Genomic DNA, 18,382 nt, shown 5'->3' with positions numbered 1-18,382 from the left:
AAGGCCAGCATAAACTTGATATCGACAATTGAAAAGGTCATTAAAATATAAGAGAAAGAGCACTAGATACAAAGATTTTTAAAAATATATTAACAAATCACATCCTTTAATATATAAAGTGGTTATAACCTGACCAAGGTGGGCTTATTTCAAGAATGCTAAATTGGTCTAACATTGGAAAACCAGTGCAACTCACCACATTAACAGAAAGAAGGAAAATCATCACCGATCATGTCAATAATCTATTCATGATAAAAGTAGGAATAGAAAAAAATTTAATTTGATGAAGAACTTCCATAAATACCCTACAACACACATGAAACTTAATAGTGATATTGAGAGCCTTCTTACCAAGATAAAGAACAAGATTAAAATGCTAGCATCATTACTTTATTCAGCCTCGTACTGTATTTTTTAGCTAGTGTAAATGCAAAAAAGCAAAGAAAACAAAAAAGGTGTATGGCTCTGGAAGGAAAAAAAATAAAACTATCATTATTTGTAAAATAAAAAATTCAAAAAAATCTACAGATAAATATTAGAAATAATAAATAAATTTAGCACGGGATAGGAAATGCAGTCAGCAGTAATGTAATGGCAATGCATAGAGCCAGAGAGAAGATAGAGCAATTAGGGGGATCATTTCATAAATAATATAAATGTCTAACCAATGTATTGTATACTTGAAACTAATAATAAAATAAAATAAAATGCTAAAAAAATAAATTTAGCAAGGTCACAAACTATAGAGTTAATACCCAAATATCAATTGTATTTCTAACAGCAGCAAATAGAAAATAAAATTTAAAAATGCATGTGTTTTACAAATAAATCAAATAAGCCCAAATAGGAGTAAACTAAAGAATAATGTTAGATTCCTTTGGCATAAACCTCTGCTAGAATACTATAAAACATTATTGAGGGAAATTAAATAGAGGGATATACTATGTTCTTGGATTAAAAGACTCACTAGTGTAAAAATATCTGTTTTTTTTTTTTAACTGATATACAGTTTCAGCACAATTCAAATCAAAAGATTGACAATTTTTTTGCTTTTTAATTTCTGGTGGAATTTAATAATGTATCTTAAAATATATATGGAAAAGCAAAAGACCAAGCCAAAACAAACAAAACTTATATGTAATTTATATATGTATAAATTACAGTTAGATTGAAGCTAAATGTGAAAGTTAAAAAATAAACTTTCTAGAAGATAACATTTGCATTAGTTCACTCGGGCTGCTATAACAAAATATCACAGATTGGGTAGTTTATAAACAAAAGAAGTTTATTTCTCAAAGTTCTGGAGTTTGGAAGTCCAAGATTAGGGTGCCAGCATGATTAGATTCTGGTAATGGTGCTCTTCCAGGTTGCAGATGGCTGATTTCTTGCTGTGCCCTCTACATGATGAAGGCACTGGAGAGATCTGTGCCAGCTCTTTGAGGCCATGGACTTTCCATCCTAAGACCATGGCCCAGTTTGTCCGTAACCTCATAGAGAAGGCCCTGGCTCTGGTAAACACTGCTGTGACTTACTCAAAGCTTCAATTGGCCATATTTTGGCACTATGCCAAGGTTGAACTGGTTCTTCCAACCCCTGATAAGATCCTTACAGCTATTCAAAGATTTAAAAAAGTCAATAGCTCTCAAACTGGTAGTTTCAAATAGCTCATAGTTAAGGAAGCTCTGCTGAATGGTTTGGTGGCCACCGAGGTATGGATATGGTTGTTTATGTGTTAGCAAGTCACAGGCAAGCGTGGCATCATTGGCTATAATGTTGAAAGACCAGTTTTTAGCATCTGTTTCTTTTTGTTTTATTATTCAAATATTCTTGGACCATGATCAGATTAGTATTTGAATAAAATATGTCAAAATTAATATTTTTTTATATCAAATACTGCATGGAAGGTCACAAATTCTCTTGATATTAAATTGGATTATCTTTTGCTTTAATAATGTTTAAAAATGCATGTCTTTGCTTGACCTGAAGTTGGAAAGGATATATGTGAAAATATCAAATTGGTACGTATATATATGAACATAATATTTTAATTTGAAGGTTGGAAATATATTTTATTTCCAGAAAAGTTGGGTAAAAAGTCTCAAGAAAGCTACAACTTGCTTGGAGAAATAATAATACCATGTACCAAAGTTAAATCATGTCAGCAGTATAAAGAGTAAAATTTGGTTGGTTTCTTTTTGCTAAAGGCAGAGAAAGAACTTTTTGATAGCATCTACGTCTGTAAATTTTGGGATACTTGGTGATGTTCTAAGTATGTATTTTTGTAATACTTTTAATGTCAGGACAGAATGAACTAGAGACATGACCTACATTTTTAATCTAATTTTAATATTCATATTATTAATCTATGTAGCTTTATAATTTTTAGAATTTATTTTTCCAAAAATAAGTACCCTATGGATATTTTATAAATAAATAAATAAATAAATAAATAAATAAATAAATAAATAAATAAATAAATAATAAAATAAAAGCATTAATACTATTCATTAGAGCTCCATCCTCATGACCTAAGCACCTCCCAAAGGCCCCAGCTTCTAATACCATCATATTAGGCATTAGGATTTCAATATATGAATTTTAAAAGGGCATAAACATTTATACCATAGTAACATACAGTAACATATCCATGACCTTGATGTATGCAAAACTTTCTTCCACTGGAGAGAAAATATTACTGACTATATAAAGGACAAATATGGATAAGGACTAAACAAAAATGAGAAATTCTATTTATTAAAATAACATAAAGAAACTCAAAAGACATATTCAGAGTAGAAGATATTGTTTAAATATACACAAAGAACACATAAAACCTAAAGACTCATATATAGAGTATATAACGCATTCCTATAAATCAATAATAAAAAGACAACCCAATAGAAAAAATGGGCAAAATATTTATTTAATCGGGTACTAGAAAAAAAATCACATCTAGTTTGCCAAATTAAAAATGTGACTCACCTATAAATATCTATAGATAAAATTACATTATATCTGGGATTTACTTCAAAATAATCCAGCAAGGTAAGGTCCTGCAGGGTTAAAATAGAAGCAGCTGATGAGTTCATGACCGTTGCAGCTCTGTGATGAGGATATGGGGGTCATTGAACTAGTTTGGTGTATAAAAATATTCCATGATAAACATTAAAGAAGAAAAGAGAAACTTTAGTTAAGAAAAGTCAGAACTTACCTTAAATATTCTGAGAAAATGGTTCTGTAATGTTTCATGGAAACTTGCTATATTCAGGGTTAGAAGTACTAGGGATCAGTGGTCATATAGTTAAAAGATGAAACTATATTCTATTCCTAAACTCCCATGAATCTTTTCAACAAACTTCAATATTGAATGTTATCTGAGGTTGTTTGCAACCTTAAATACATTTTCATGCTGAATAACTTCATTGAGAGCTGTTTGCTCATTCATTTGGCAAGTATTTATTTAGTATCTGCATGCCAGAACAAAATATGAAATATCTGCACAACATGGCTTTATTATTCTCTTGGTTCTTTTAAGAAATGATCCATAAAAATAACAAAGCGTGTAAATGTTTGTGTGTGTACATGTGTGTGTGTATGCGCATGCACATAGCAAATATGTACTGACTCTCGGTGCTTTAATTTTTTTAAATGAATTTTGATCATTGTGAGAGTGTGTGTGTACAGAAGTGAAAGGGACAAATCAGCTATCTTCATTCAATTAAAATAATTAAAAGAAAAACAGTTTTTCCCTACCTATCACATTCTCCCCACAAGAGCCTATTGCAATTAACCCAATAACATTGGTTTGCATTTGCATTTTTAATTTTAAAAATAACAAATAAAAAACATTCTATTTAGTATTAATTGCATTAAAATAAAACATAAAGTTATGCAAAGGTAATATTTTATATAATTTTTTTAATTCTTTTTTTTACCAGGTATGTAAATTCTAGGGGCCTATATTCTATACAATTTTAAATCCTTCCAAATGTTTCCTATAATAAGCACTTTGTAAATATCTTAATTAAAGACATATGTTTGTACATTATTTGAAAAAGATTACATTATTATTTCCAGTAATTTATATTTAAGCATTTTCTAAAATCATTGAAGTAACATTACAGTATTTTTTATATTCTCTCTGTATAGAACATACTTAAAATATTATTTGTAAAACTCTTATTGTGCATTTACAGTAATAGAAACAATTTTACATTTCCGAATTCATTATTATAGGTGGGCATTTATTAATTCATACTTACTTCCTAAAATTTTTGTTTGAAATTAAACTATACTGAATCTTAATTTCAAATTCAGTGTATTCTCTATCCCAAAGTTTATGTTCCTCATTATTAAACTGTTTGAAAATTTGCAAATATCAGCTGACTGAATGCTAAAGAGAATTGAAAGACAATTGAATTGCGTGCCATTGATGAAATGCCCTTTAATTTACATCCATAATTTGATTTGATTATTATCCAATTTTAAAAGGCCCATTTTTAGGAAGTTAGAAATTAAAATGCCTGAGAGAGTAGTAGTATTTAGGTCAAATCCAGTTTCCAAACATAATGATTTAATTTACTTGTCATTTACCTTGTTAGATTATAGGTACAAGAAATTGTGTTCTAACATAATTATATGACTATACTGGTAGGCAAGGAAAAAGGAAAAAAAAATTAGAATAGACCTCTAAAGATACCTACTTTCTAATCCCTGGAACCCGTGAAGATGTTATGTTGCATGGCAAGAGGGAATTAAGGTTGTAGATAAAACTGTTTTCTAATCAGGTGACTTGAGATTGGGAGATTTTTCTTGGTTATCTGGGTGGGTCCAATATAATCACAAGGAGCCTAAAAAGATGGAACAGGGAGAGAAAAGGGTCTTCTAAGAATGATGAAATGTGAAAAAGATTGGACGTTGCTGGCTATATTTAGATAAGGAAGTCCGGCTTATTGTACTTTTTACTCGGCTTACTGTACTTTTGATAGCCCAGTTATTAAAGATTCTGCCAGTACAGTTGTATATACACACATTTAGGAGAGTGCAGGAAAATTGTTTAGAAAGAGAACTTCTGTGAACTAAATTGTGCCCCCACCACTCCTATGTTGAAACTCTAATCCCCAATGTGACTGTATTTGGAGTAAGAAAGTAATTAAGATTAAATAAAGTCATAAAGATGGGGCCTTGATAGAATTAGTACTCTAAGAAGAGACACCAGAGAGCTCACTCCCTATGATATAAGGACATAATGAGAAGCAGGGTGTCTGCAAGTCAAGAAAAGAACTCTCTTTAGAGCCCATCTATGTTGGGACCCTGATGTCAGACTTTTAGCCTCCAGAACTGTGAGAAAATGAATTCCTATTATTTAAGCCACTCAGTCTATGGTATTTTGTTATACAGGAATGTATGGAGCTGGATGAGCACATTACAAACTTTTTAGTGCAAAATTCTTACAAATTTGCATTCTTGAATTTTAGAGTGCCAATGACTGTGCTTCTCACATTTCTTGAAGGCTGGATTAGCCTCAGGCTCTTAGTTTCTTCCAGCTACAACTCATGTAACTGCAGGTCAGTCCTCCTCGCCACAGAGATTGTTACAATGGCCTTCAAGAAGTCAATCCCTATCTTCCTACTCTCTTTTACCCTTGGTTTCCTTGACTTTCTCTTTGAAGTTGTTTCAAGTCTCCAGCTTGTATGGTATTTTCCTTTTGTTTCTTTTGGGAATTATGTCACCATTACTAGTAGTTGTACATGAGTCTAAAACTAGTAAAGAGATCACAAAATAAATGGTGAAAAAGCTGAGAGCAGAATAAACAGAAATCATTGTATCCCATACTCTAGCATGTGGAATTCTAAGTGGCTGAAGGTGTTTTCACCTTCATAGGCTTTGGGTATGAATGAATAAATAGATGGATATAAAGATAGATAGATATTCATTTTTTCCTTTTTTTAAAACATTTCAGTGAAATATACAATAACAAATTACTCCAAATGGAAGTTTGTTAAATGGAGTGTGGGTATAGTACATAAAACTGAGTTTTATTATTTCCTGTGTTTTTTTGGATCCATTAGCATTTCTTTCTACATTAAGAAACTATGCAGTAAGAACCATCTTTGCTTAAGATACCAAGAAAAGGAAAAAAAAGAAAATATTGCATTTTTTATGACCCAAATCTTTCTTTCTTAATCCATTGGTTACTTCTTTTTATAGTTTTGATTGGTTCATTAACACTCCTAGGGAATACAGCACAAATGTGGTGGGGGTGGGGGGAGGTGGTGGATTAAAGTGCTCTTCCTCTAGTCACTCACAGTAAATGTAGAGAACTCCAGTTCTTGTCTATAAACAACAAATTTCGCTAAGGCACAATGGGCTAATGTTTTTGTGTGGTACACTGTATGCTTTTCTTTTTGTCTCCTTGCTCTAGTTTTAACCTCACAGACTAACACCTCTGTGTTACTTTTTAACAGCAGTAGTGAAAAAGGAAGGGGACTTATTGCATAAAGGATAGAGAAGAAAATTTTTGAAGTGGACAGAGAGACAAATGTTTGTGCTTTCCTGGAAGAAAATTGTGGGGATTAAGACTTCTGAATACTTTTTATAATCATTGCATTGTTCATTATTCCTTTTAAAGATTTTTATTAAATGATAAAAGATAGGCTCCATTAGCCCTTTGCTGAAGACTACTCAGCCACATATAGAAAGCAAATTAGAAATTTGGTTTCCTTAGATCTGTAGACAATTCCTGTGTATGAGAGTTTAAAATTCAATCACCATCTAAGGAGTTGCTGATGTGCAATGACTGGAGGTGTTTTTTGGGAAAATAGGATGAAATGAATGACATAGAGATGAAGGCTATTCCATCCCTTTTCCATCCTAAAACGCTTAACACTTTCATACTCTGATATTCTGATTTACACCAAAAAAAAAAAAAATCTGAAGAAAGTTCTGGCTCAAACTTATCCAGTCAAGAACATTGCCTTTTATTTGTAGTTACTTTAGAAAGTTAGAGAAAGCAGCAATTCAGACAATAAATACTTTCATTACTCAACTGTCATATAATTGTTCAGGATCAATTACCAGGATTTCTGGCTCTTGGGATGTCTGGAGAGATGCTGGGCAGGTAACAACTATAATTGCAAAATCAAACTACACACACACACAACTCTATTGTACCTCAATTGAAGTTGCTCCAAAACTGCCTTTCTTCCCTAGTACTGTCAGCCTCACTGTTTTGCTTTCCAATTGCAACAAAACAAACCAGGAAGGAACAATGGATTGTGCTAACTAGAATACAGCATAGGGGAATTAAAAACTCATGGAAGAAAAGGTATTCTTCCTACTCAGGCAGCATCAGAGGAAGTGACTTCAAAGAGTGGTGCATACCCCACATTTACTTGGAGATTTAATTTCTGTCAATCTGTAGATGAGAGGTTGACTTTATTATGCATATTCTTACCAATTTGCTCTAATGAGATTTGTTTGCTTTGACTTTTTTTCTCTTCCAGAGAGTAAAATAAATTTTCATTCTATTCAACGTGTAGTGATATTTGGTTTTTTAATTCTCTTTATATATCAAGCTTTAAGCTTTTGTTGAAATTTTGGTAATTATCTATATAAGTACATCAAACATTATAGCTCATTTCTCTAGATATACTTATTTGCTAATACTACCTATAAACACAGGAAATAAAATGATCTTCGAATAATAAAAATAATTACTTAATGATAATACACTAGAATATATACTTACTTTATGTCTTAAAAATGTCCCTCAGAATGTCTCTCAGAGCCTATTTGATTCTATTTTACACACAACTTTAATAAGTTCAATCATCTAGTAGAATAACTCACAGATAGTATAATGAGCAAATTAGAAATGGAAGGCTTCAAGAGGAACACACGTTGATTGATAGTAGGAAGACATAATAATTGAGAATCTAAAGGTGAGGATAGAGGTAGAAATTTATAAAAATTAAACACAGAATATAAAAAATCTGAATTTTCTGAGTTAATATATAAAGTACACTTATCAGCTAGTTAGGTTGTCCATTTATACAATAAATATTTGTCCACAAGGAGAAAAGTATGTGTAAACACTTAGGAATAGATCTAATAATAGCTAACACTTACATTGTGCTTACTCTGTGCCACATACATCTTAAGCTTTTCTCCTATATTGATTTATTTAATTCTCAATGTAGAAAGTGGATATCATTATTATACCCATTTTACAGATAGGAAACGGAAACAGCGAAAAGGTAAGCAACTTGTCAGGCCGTGTATCCAGTGATCACTAGAGCTCAGTTTGAACTAGCTCCAGAACTCAAACTTTGAGACATTGCACCATATTTGCTCCTGAATATCCAATTGATTTTCAAAGTAAATGTGCTTTTAGCTGTAAAAATAATTTCAAATAGGTACTTGAGTCAGACTGCTATTTGTCTTCTAAAATCAGTTCCTTCTTTCTATAATAATTGTACCAGCTGGGCATATGTCATCCAGCTTGAGACTATATTTTCTAGTTTCCTTTGTGACTATATGTCTTCCAAATAGAATATGAGCTGAAATTATATATGTAATTTTCATTTCACAAGATTAAAAGAAATCTTGTATCCTACACCCTCTTGGCCTTTCTTACATGCTGTCAAGTGTCCTCAGTGGCAACCCAGCTTCAACTATGTAGCCAAAAGCAATAAGAGAAACAAGATGGAAGTAATTTGGATACCTGAATGACTTCATAGAACAGAATTATCTTACATTTGTAGTATAATAAATATATATATATTTGGTTTTTATCCTTGGTTCCTGGCACAAAGATCCTAAAACACTTAGAATTTCCTGAGCAATAAGATAGGAGTGTTTTTTGTTCTAAAGAGGTAACTCTAGATAGCTCCAGGATGGGGATTCATTACCAAAAAGATTAAGCCTTGATTAATAGTTTAGAATTTAGTTCCACTCCCAATCCTCCAGGTAGGGGAGAGGCACTGGAAATTGAGTTAATAACTAACTGTAAGTGATTTAATTAACCACTCCTAGATCACAAAACTTCCATAAAACCTCCTAAAAGAAGGGTTCAGAAGCTTCCAGACTTGTGAACACATCCATATGCCTGGAGGGTAGCACACTCCAACTCCATAGGACAGAGGCTTCTGCACTCAGGACACGTATGGATCTCATGCTATGTACCTCTTCATTTAGCTATTCATTTGTATTCTTTACAATAAACTGTAATAGTAAATATAACATTTTCCTGAGTTCTGTTTGTTGTTCTAGCAAATTATCAAACCTGTTAGAGAGGTTATGGGGACTCCTAACTTTAAATGCAAGTCAGACAGAAATGTGGGTAACCTGGGGACCTGACACTTGCGACTGGTATCTGAAGCAACAACTGTCTTATGGGACTGAGCCCTTAACCTGTGGAGTCTGACACTTACTCTAGTTAGTGTCAAAATTGAATCAAATTGTAAGACACCTAGTTGGTGTCAGATAATTGGAGAATTGTTTGGTGTGGGCAAAAAACTGACAGCAGCCAGGCCAATCATTTCTAAAAGGTTATATGTGAGAGCAATAAACTTTAATTTTACTTAACCTTCTACATTTTAGGTGTTTTTCTTAGAGCATCTTAATCTGTTTCCCATCTAATACAGATGTAAGAATGTTTTATGCAGTGATGGCATCATTGACATAACTATGAATCTATCTTGTATAAAGTTGTTTTCTTTTTTATTATTTTATATTAATTTCAGGTATACGGTACAATGGTTAGACATTTATATAATTTACAAAGCAACCTCCCAATTACGTTAGCATTCATCTGGCACTACACACAACCATTACAATATTATTGAATATAGTATTCCCTATGCTGTACTCTAAATCAAGGATATAAAAATAATAACAGGATATAAAGGATATAAATATAAAAATAATCTGCTTCCTTTCTCATAAGAGCAAGACAATAAAAGCAAGAAGAATCATATAATATGATAAGAATCATATAATATGATAAGTATCATAATGGATAAAAAGCTCCTAAAAGTTGCTACAGGAGAAGGAGCCCAAAGTTGCAAGAAAGAGGAGAGAAAGCACAGTGACTTCCCAAGAAAGCTGATACTGGAGTTAAATGTTTAAGAATGAATAACAGTTCACTGTGCAGAAAAATGAGGGAAAAGTTATTTTGGACAAAAACAACATCATTTACAAAAGTATGAGACACAAATTAGCATGAGATAATGACTAAGCAGAAGTATTTCCTTACTGTTGGTACAAAAAATAGAAAAGTAGTGGAAAGATGATATGAGAGAGATGCTGAAGAGTGAGCACTTTATACTAAAAACAATGTGAGGTCATTAAAATTTCTTAAATAATGGGCACAAGGTAATAGCCATTCATTGTATTTAATATATATCTTATACTATCTTCTCTGCTAGATGTAGGGGATACAGAATACTGAAACATGGTGTCTGCCTTCAAAAAGTTCACAATTTGTTGGGCAACCACATAAACAACAGGACTGCCTTATGACAAATGCTATGAGGAAGGCAAATACAGTGTGCTTATGTATAAAAACAGAATGTGGAAAATTATTAAGATGAGAAAGAGGACAATTGATTTGAGGACCTGCAAGTAGTTTAATAGACATGGGGTGGGAGGAATAACATGAGACTGGAGAATAGTTTGTGTTATACTGAAGATATTGAATTTTATTCTGAAATCAATCACAAACTATGAAAAAAGAAATCTAGGAAGTAGAGCCAATAGGAGTGATGAGGAGGGAAAGGAAAGAGTATGAACATTCTTACGTGTCTCATTAAATAACTGGAATGATGGGGACTTTACTTGAGATAGGGAATAAAGAGACAGAATCAATTCAGGAGGAGAAAAAGAGTGAACCATTGCATAGATGTTTATTAAAGTGCTTGCTCTGTTCACAGCTCTTGATGAGAAAGGCAGTTTGTTTTATTACCCAATATTCTGCTCATGGCTGAGGTAATTGTATTAAGAATCTGGCTGAAGAGTAGCCAAGTCATAGTGAGGGGCAGCCAGAAGTGACGTGTCCTAGCATGAAAGAACTATCCAGATTATGAAGTAGCAGTGAGAACTGACTTCACAAGGTCCCAATGCACAAACAGAAGCCTGTGACACACCATGGTGAGCTACATACAATCAAAATCCTGAGTGAGTTGACATGTGGAAAGGAGCAGAGATACCCTATAGAGACCATGCCAGCTCCTGACAGAGATGGAGAAGTGATAACCCAAGTGGTCCACTGCTGTTGGCTTTCCATATCCACACCTTAATTTACAACACACTCACTTTTCCTTCAGGTAGTGTCAGTAATTCCCTGTTATTTGCAAACAGGCACAAAGAAAATCTAACTGAAAAAGTCACCAACTAGCTGTGCGCCTTCTCTCATTTTGGGAAGAGCCTTTAAAACATAAAAGTCATAGTTGAAATTCCTTTAAAAGCATTTATTTTTCCTTTCAGGAAATTTTTCTTTACCTGAATAAAAGTAATGTGAGACCCAGTGTTTAGAATAGTGAGAGTTGAAAGAGGACTGGCTATTGCTCCGCTCAATGCAAAATGAAAATTCTCGGACCTTGCTGGGAGTGGTGAAGCTACTCTCCTCTTCCACAGCCTGCCATCCCAACCCTCTGTGGACAGGTGACCCAAAACAAATTGCAGCCTCAGTGCAGAAACACTCTTGGTTCCTGGATCGAGCAGATGAGACTCCTTCAGAGTTGCCCTGCTGCCTTGCCCACCTCAAAGAGACCACAGGGTACATGTGACCCCTGTACTTGTGCCCAGAACCCCATGGAGAGGGGCAGTTAGGCAGCAGTGGTCACTATACAGCAATGGGGAAGAGGTCTGGCTCGACTGGGCACCAGGGAGCTGAGGGCAGGTGGTAGAGAACCTGACCCAGGGAGATAAAAGGGTGAGGTGAGGTGTACTGCCTATTTGCCCTCAGTACATGCTTCTTTGCCCCATTAAACTTCATTTAAGAAACAAAAGTTCAGAGATAACCTTATTAAAAATTTCAAAACAGTGACTTTAAAGCATTAAACTCCAAGCGGGAACCCTACATAGTTTGGGACCGTATGTGACTGTGCTGTTCACATTCCCATAAAGCTAGGCCTAGGTAATGAAATCTGGATAGAGAAAGGAGGACATCTGTGAGTAAAATAAATATTTGTTAAAGAATTTTGATTTCTTTTTCAACACAGGAAATCTTATTCATCACTTATGCTTTGAAGTAGCATTTAATGCATCATTTTCCCCAAAGATCTTTTCTTTATTAGACAGAATCCCCAGAAAATTATCACTATTGCTAAAAAGCGAAACCAAACTGGCCAAAATAAAACAAAAATAGTAACAGAAGCATTATAAAAGTGGCATTGTAAAACAGCAATATTTATAAATTCCCATAATGTTGAAGGTAATTCTGAGAATTAACTATCTTGATGTAAATGACTCAATTGCTTAATCTCTCTGTCTTTAAGAACTTGTTCTTTACCAGTGTGAGAACAGAGTACTATAATTTATAAGCATATGTAATTATGTGCTATCGGTCAAATTTCCATTACAACTAATGAAAAGTTGAAAACCATTAATGAAGATAAAACCAAAACTGTGGCCTTTGAAACCTAAACTTAGCCAGGCTTTAAGATATTGTCTCGCAATTTGTGTTCACTTCTTACCAAGCAGCTATTTTGCAGGAAGCAGCAAAAAACGTGTTTTGTTTTGCTCAGTTCTATTTTCTAAAGGAAATAAGGGAGTTTCCAGATTCTAAGCAGTATGCTTATATTCCTAATTACGCAGAAAACTCTTGGAAAGGGTGGTTGTTAGACCAACTAGTTGTTTTGTTTTCCGAAGTATTCAGGAAAATAAACTATTATTCATAACTCTTTTCACTGAAGCAGCAGTAACATCCATAGCAACTTGCTTGCACAAAGCTCCTGTTTAACAGAGGGAGACTAGAAGGAGGAGAGAGCTCAAGTATGAGAAGGTGAGGGTGACTTCAAAATCCCAGGAGTCCATGGGAGCGACACAGTGGCCAAAGAGACAAAAGACCACATAGTGAGCTTTTGACACCCTTAGAGTGGCTTAGGAGTTCAGTATTATTCAAGCAAAAAATAAGAAGATTATTTTTCCCCAGCAAAAATTAGTACAGGCCATTGAACAAGAAGGAGCTCTTGGGACCACAATGTGCTATGTCTTGGTTCTCACAGAAATTTTCTTTCCTCTAATGAATGCCCCGTATAACGAGGTGTAGTGCTATCTTGCAAAGTCATGCTGTAATCATCATGAATGACACTCAAGATAGCACCAGTCTGTTGTCGTCTCTCTGCACGCTCTTATGTGAGCAGCAAGGAGACACTCAAAGCTGGAGATTTGCAATGTAAAGGAAAAAATAGGGTAGAGTTTATTATTCAGCTGGGATGTTGCCCATATGTCCACGTGTGATAATAGTATTCTTTTTTTCTATATGTGTCTTCAAAAGGGATAAATAAATACCACAGCACTGAGTTAGTGTGGAGTACACGAACATTCTTTTGATATTTAATTGCAGGGAAAGTACTTCTTGGAAATGAGCCAGGGCATCTTGTGAATCCAACAGGCTTCATTTAATGTTGCCTCTGCCTCACTGACACTGAGGTGCTATGATCTTATTCACCGCCTCATGCCCAAAGCTGTGTGTAATTTTCTGCTTTGCCTGGTAAGGATGATTTAGTCATTGTTATGTGTAGCTCATAGTTAATTTAATTGCTCCTAATGTTAATGCATTGTAATACATATGTTAATACTCATGGCACTCTGCTTAGGGGACCTTTGGGTTATTTAGTGTCAGGCCATTTCATTGGCATAGACCGGGCTCAGGAAGTTTCGCCCCTTCGCCAAAGCACTTTGCACTCATTAATTCTTACAATGCTCTTGAGTGAGAGGAGGATTATATTCATAGCTGCAGCATCGGTACTAGAAGAAACAGTATTTGCCACTACCCTGCTATATGAGTAGCCTTCCTTGGCATTCTTTGCCAAAAAAAAAAAAAAAAAAATCCAGTTACCTGCTAGCATCAAACTTCTATTATCTCAAGTCCACAACTGGTTGAAATTCTTGTTTTAGTGCCCTGCTGCACTGGACACTTCAGTGCTCAAAAAACATTTCCTTCCTTGAAATGCTTACAAATATAACCATTATACCATCATCCTATCCAGAAGGATCACAATCATCCAGACATTACCTCTGACCACAGCGGGAGTTGCCTACTTTTAGTAACAGTCCCTAGGAAGAAAGCTTTGGTTTATTTGAAAAGTTACTCTAGAGATAATCTCATTAAATTATACACACACATATGTGTATGTGTGTATGTATATATTTCAAAGAGGTAGGTGATTTTGCCCGAGATCATCCACCTAGTTGGTGTCAGAGGTGGTAGTAAATTGGATGCTCAGAATTCCCTGTCCCTTTACTCCCCCAAGCTCTTCAGAGACCAGTCTATCAAAGCCATGATTGAACTCTGTGGAAACCTTAGATTCTAGGACCAATGTCCTGGTTCTCTTAAGCAGTACTAAGATTGATTTTGCCATCAATCATTCAACCAGTGAATATGGAACACTTATCTTAGGTTTTACACTGGACTGAAGAGCAGGAATATAGATATAAAAGCCTTAATGAGTCCCTATGTTCAGAGACATCTCTCTTAGTTCATAAGTCTGGCATTTAAGGTGCCATGTGATATCTTCAGATGGGTCTAGAAGAGATTGTACTCTTGAAAAAAATCCTCTCTTCTTTTGTTGAGAAGAATGAAAAGGTAGAGGGTAAAGACCATTTTCAATAAGGCAAGGATAACTTAATCACTTTAGAATATAATATAGAAAATAGATGCGATGATAATAACATATAAGCAATTAGTTTTAAGTAAATAATGAAATCAAACTCTAAGTGTCTTCTCTAAGTCTCTGTAAATAGGAGCGTGCATTTAGTAGGTACATAGAATAGAAGAGCACATAGAATGGAAGTGACATATTGGAATTAATAATTTCTTCTCTAATTTATTAGAACTGCTTCCTGAAGGAGATGAGATTTCAAGACCTGTTTGAGTGATGAAGAAAAGGGAATTTGTCAGGGAGAATCAGAAGTTTTGTGAGAGAAAGCAATTTGCCCAAGGTCATTTAACTAGCCAGTATCAGAGTAAGGAATTAAACACACTGAAAATAAATGAATGTTTCTATAGTGAGTCTCTTATAAGAGCACCTTCAAGCTGATGTCAAGAATTTTCTCCAGGAGATAGATGAAATTACAGTGACCTTCATGAAATTACACATTGTGTCTCAGAGAAAAGAGACTCAGAAATTTTTCGACTAAGAAACCCAAGTTCCCAGGGCAGATCTAAATCTTTTTTCTCTATTATCTATGAAAATGTTTTCCATATCTCTACTGAACTTAGAGCAAGACAAAAATACCTCTCTGAAGAAGATGAAAACTTACTTTACTCGACCCTTCATCTGAAGTGTGTAATCCTCATTTTCCTCTTAAAAATAAGAGTAATAAATGCGAACATTCACAGTCAAATGTCTGTCAGGAATCTCTCTCCAAAAGCAAGCAGCTTGGCTGATCACATAAATGCCAAGTCACAGAGAAATTGCTTTCAATTAGTCGTATTATCTGGACCTGCAAATTTACTTTCCTTATGATCAGATCTCTGTCCATCCCAGTCCCTGACCATTCTCTTGTCTGCTTGTTTTAATTCATAATAAGCATCCCTATTTGAAGTAATATTGCTTTTTTAAAAAATTTCTCCCCCCGCCGCAATAAAGTGAAAGCTCTATGAAGGCATAAACTCTACCTAGCTCACTGTTGCAACCTTAGAATAGGACTTAGCACATAGGTTACGTTCAATAAATATTTGTTAAACAAATAAATGTCTAACACATACTATAAAATATTCAAGGTATTTTTTCTGCTTTTTTCCAAAGACAACAAAACACTCAAAGAATGTGAAATTATTGAATAAAAACTTGTTTTTATTCACTAAACAAGTGTTTCATGATAGTATGTTTCACCATTATTACATATTGCATGTTACATATTGTAAACAGTATCTTCTTATAAGTGTGATATACAGGATTCAACCTGAAAAATATACATGGAGACTTCACTTGAGACATCAAAGTTCTGGAGAACATGCATTAATCACTGATAGAAGTTACTTAACAAATACGTTTTTTAAAACGTATTTCTTATTTTAGAATCAAACATGTCCAGATGAGATATAATACAGTTCCTTAAAAGATATAATACAGTTACACTGCGATTACAGTGTAACACACACACATGTACACACACACACACACACACACACACACACACACTTTAAAACAGAGTTGGAACTGCCATTCCAGAGGAACTGTCTTGCATGTCTTGCTCCTCAAAGCTTTGGAATGTTAAAACTAGGCATAATAACCTTTGGATTGAACCTAGAGCCTCACTGTATCCCAAAGAACTGTTTACAAAGGTAATAAGAAAACAGACATTATGACTGTGGGACTAAAAATTCAAAACATTAGAATCAACATCATTATGTTAGCTTATCTACACCTATAGAAACTCCTTCATTCCATTCATGTAGTTGTTCCCCTTCTCTTTCTCATAAATACCCCTTGCTTTTGTCTCCTAATCAGAACACTATTTAGGTTTCTGCCTAAGCAGTGATTCTCAAATAGTTAGCTATCCTTTTGAATCTCACATGAATGCTCGTTGCCTCTCACTTTCGACTTTTATTTTCAAGTTACACAACAGGAGACTTCAGACTCAGCTACACCTGGGATTTGGATCTGAGATCTGCTACTCTCTGAGCCTGTGAACTTGGGTAACTTATTCACACTGAGATAAGAAATAAATAATATCCACCTTACAGGAACTGAATAAATAAATCCACCTTAAAGGAATATTGTGAATATTACAATAAAATTATCAGAATAATATTTCTATGTTATTGATATGTTATATATCATCATCATAAGAAATAATGTAGCTAAAGCCTGAGGTATAGCAAACAGTTAACTAATTTTTGTCCTTGCTCTGTCCACCTTGAATATTCTGTCTACTTCTCTCAATGTCCTCTGACACCTAACCCACACTGCCCAAATGCTAAGTGCATTGACATGTTTACAGTATTGGTTCAATCAGACTTTTTTCCAAGTTTAATAATTAATTCATATTAGGAAGATGCGACTTAGATTACTCGATTAGGTGTGCAACATATAGCATTTTCTTGCCTATTTTCAGATGTTATAGCTTTCTTGGGTGTGCTTTAGTGATTTGCATGTGTGCTCCATTTCTACTGCGAGATTGTGTGTGTGCCTGAAAAGTAGGACATGAGTGTAATCATTCTGTGCCCTGCAGAATCTTTGTGCCCTTTACTTTGTTAGTGCCTGAAAAGATTAATGAGTAAAAACAGATTTGATGAAGCTCTCACAGGGAAATATTTACATTTACTGTATATAATATGTGCATTTAATTGTTACATGGTAATTAATATTAATAATAATTTTAAGTAATTAATTTTAATATAATTTTAAAGCTTTGTCAGTATAATACTGTATTATTATTTGGAAAATTAAATTTAAGTTAAAAGGCAAGTTTTGTGATTTATCTATGTTGGTACCTTACTACTAATGAGCAATATTTCTTAGTTATTGCATATTTTCATTTCTAATTCTATAAATGTGCAATTATAATCTTTAGTATTTTGTTTATTAAATTATTTATTTGAAAGGTATCTGGATATGTTTTGGATATAACTACTACTATATGTGCTAAAAATACCTAGTCAATAGCTTGTCTTTTCATTTTGTTTAAGGTGTTTTTATAAGATAAGTTTTTAATTTTAAGATAACCAAATTTGAAAGTTTTAAAATTTATATTTGTTTTGTTTTTTAAATAGGTATATCCAAGTATAGCCAGAGTTCTTAAAAATAGTCCCTACATTTTCCTTAACATCTTAAAGTTTAACTTTCACACAAGATTTTACTCCACATAGATAGATGTTTTGCTGCATGGTGCAAGGTAGAAATTTGTTTGCTTTTTCCAATTTGGATAACTAACTTTCCAGCACCAGTTTTGGAGTAGTCCATATTTTCCTCGTGGATTTACTTTGCCACTGCTGAGGTATATAAAATATTCATGGATGTGTAGGGCTCAATTCAGATCTGTTTGGCTATTTGGTAATTCCCTTGATTTAATTACTATAGATTTACTTTAAATATTGATACCCGGTAATGTGAGTCCTTCTCAATGATTTTAACATTCTAATGTTGTGTCTTCTCACTACATGATACTTGATAATTTCTATAAACTCAACTATATCTGAAAAAGCAGT

General features: G+C 33.8%; 1 pseudogene; it reads left to right on the top strand.

Annotated features, from left to right (window-relative positions):
- The first annotated feature begins 1,466 nt into the window (after positions 1–1,466).
- On the top strand, positions 1,467–1,838 carry LOC120598137 (ATP synthase subunit g, mitochondrial-like; annotated as a pseudogene).
- The last annotated feature ends 16,544 nt before the right edge of the window (positions 1,839–18,382 follow it).

Source organism: Pteropus medius, unplaced genomic scaffold (genome assembly GCF_902729225.1).
Source record: "Pteropus medius unplaced genomic scaffold, Ma_sr-lr_union100, whole genome shotgun sequence".
Classification (NCBI taxonomy): domain Eukaryota; kingdom Metazoa; phylum Chordata; class Mammalia; order Chiroptera; family Pteropodidae; genus Pteropus; species Pteropus medius.
Note: the sequence above shows the minus strand (reverse complement) of the source record. Positions and strands in the feature narration are given on the sequence as shown.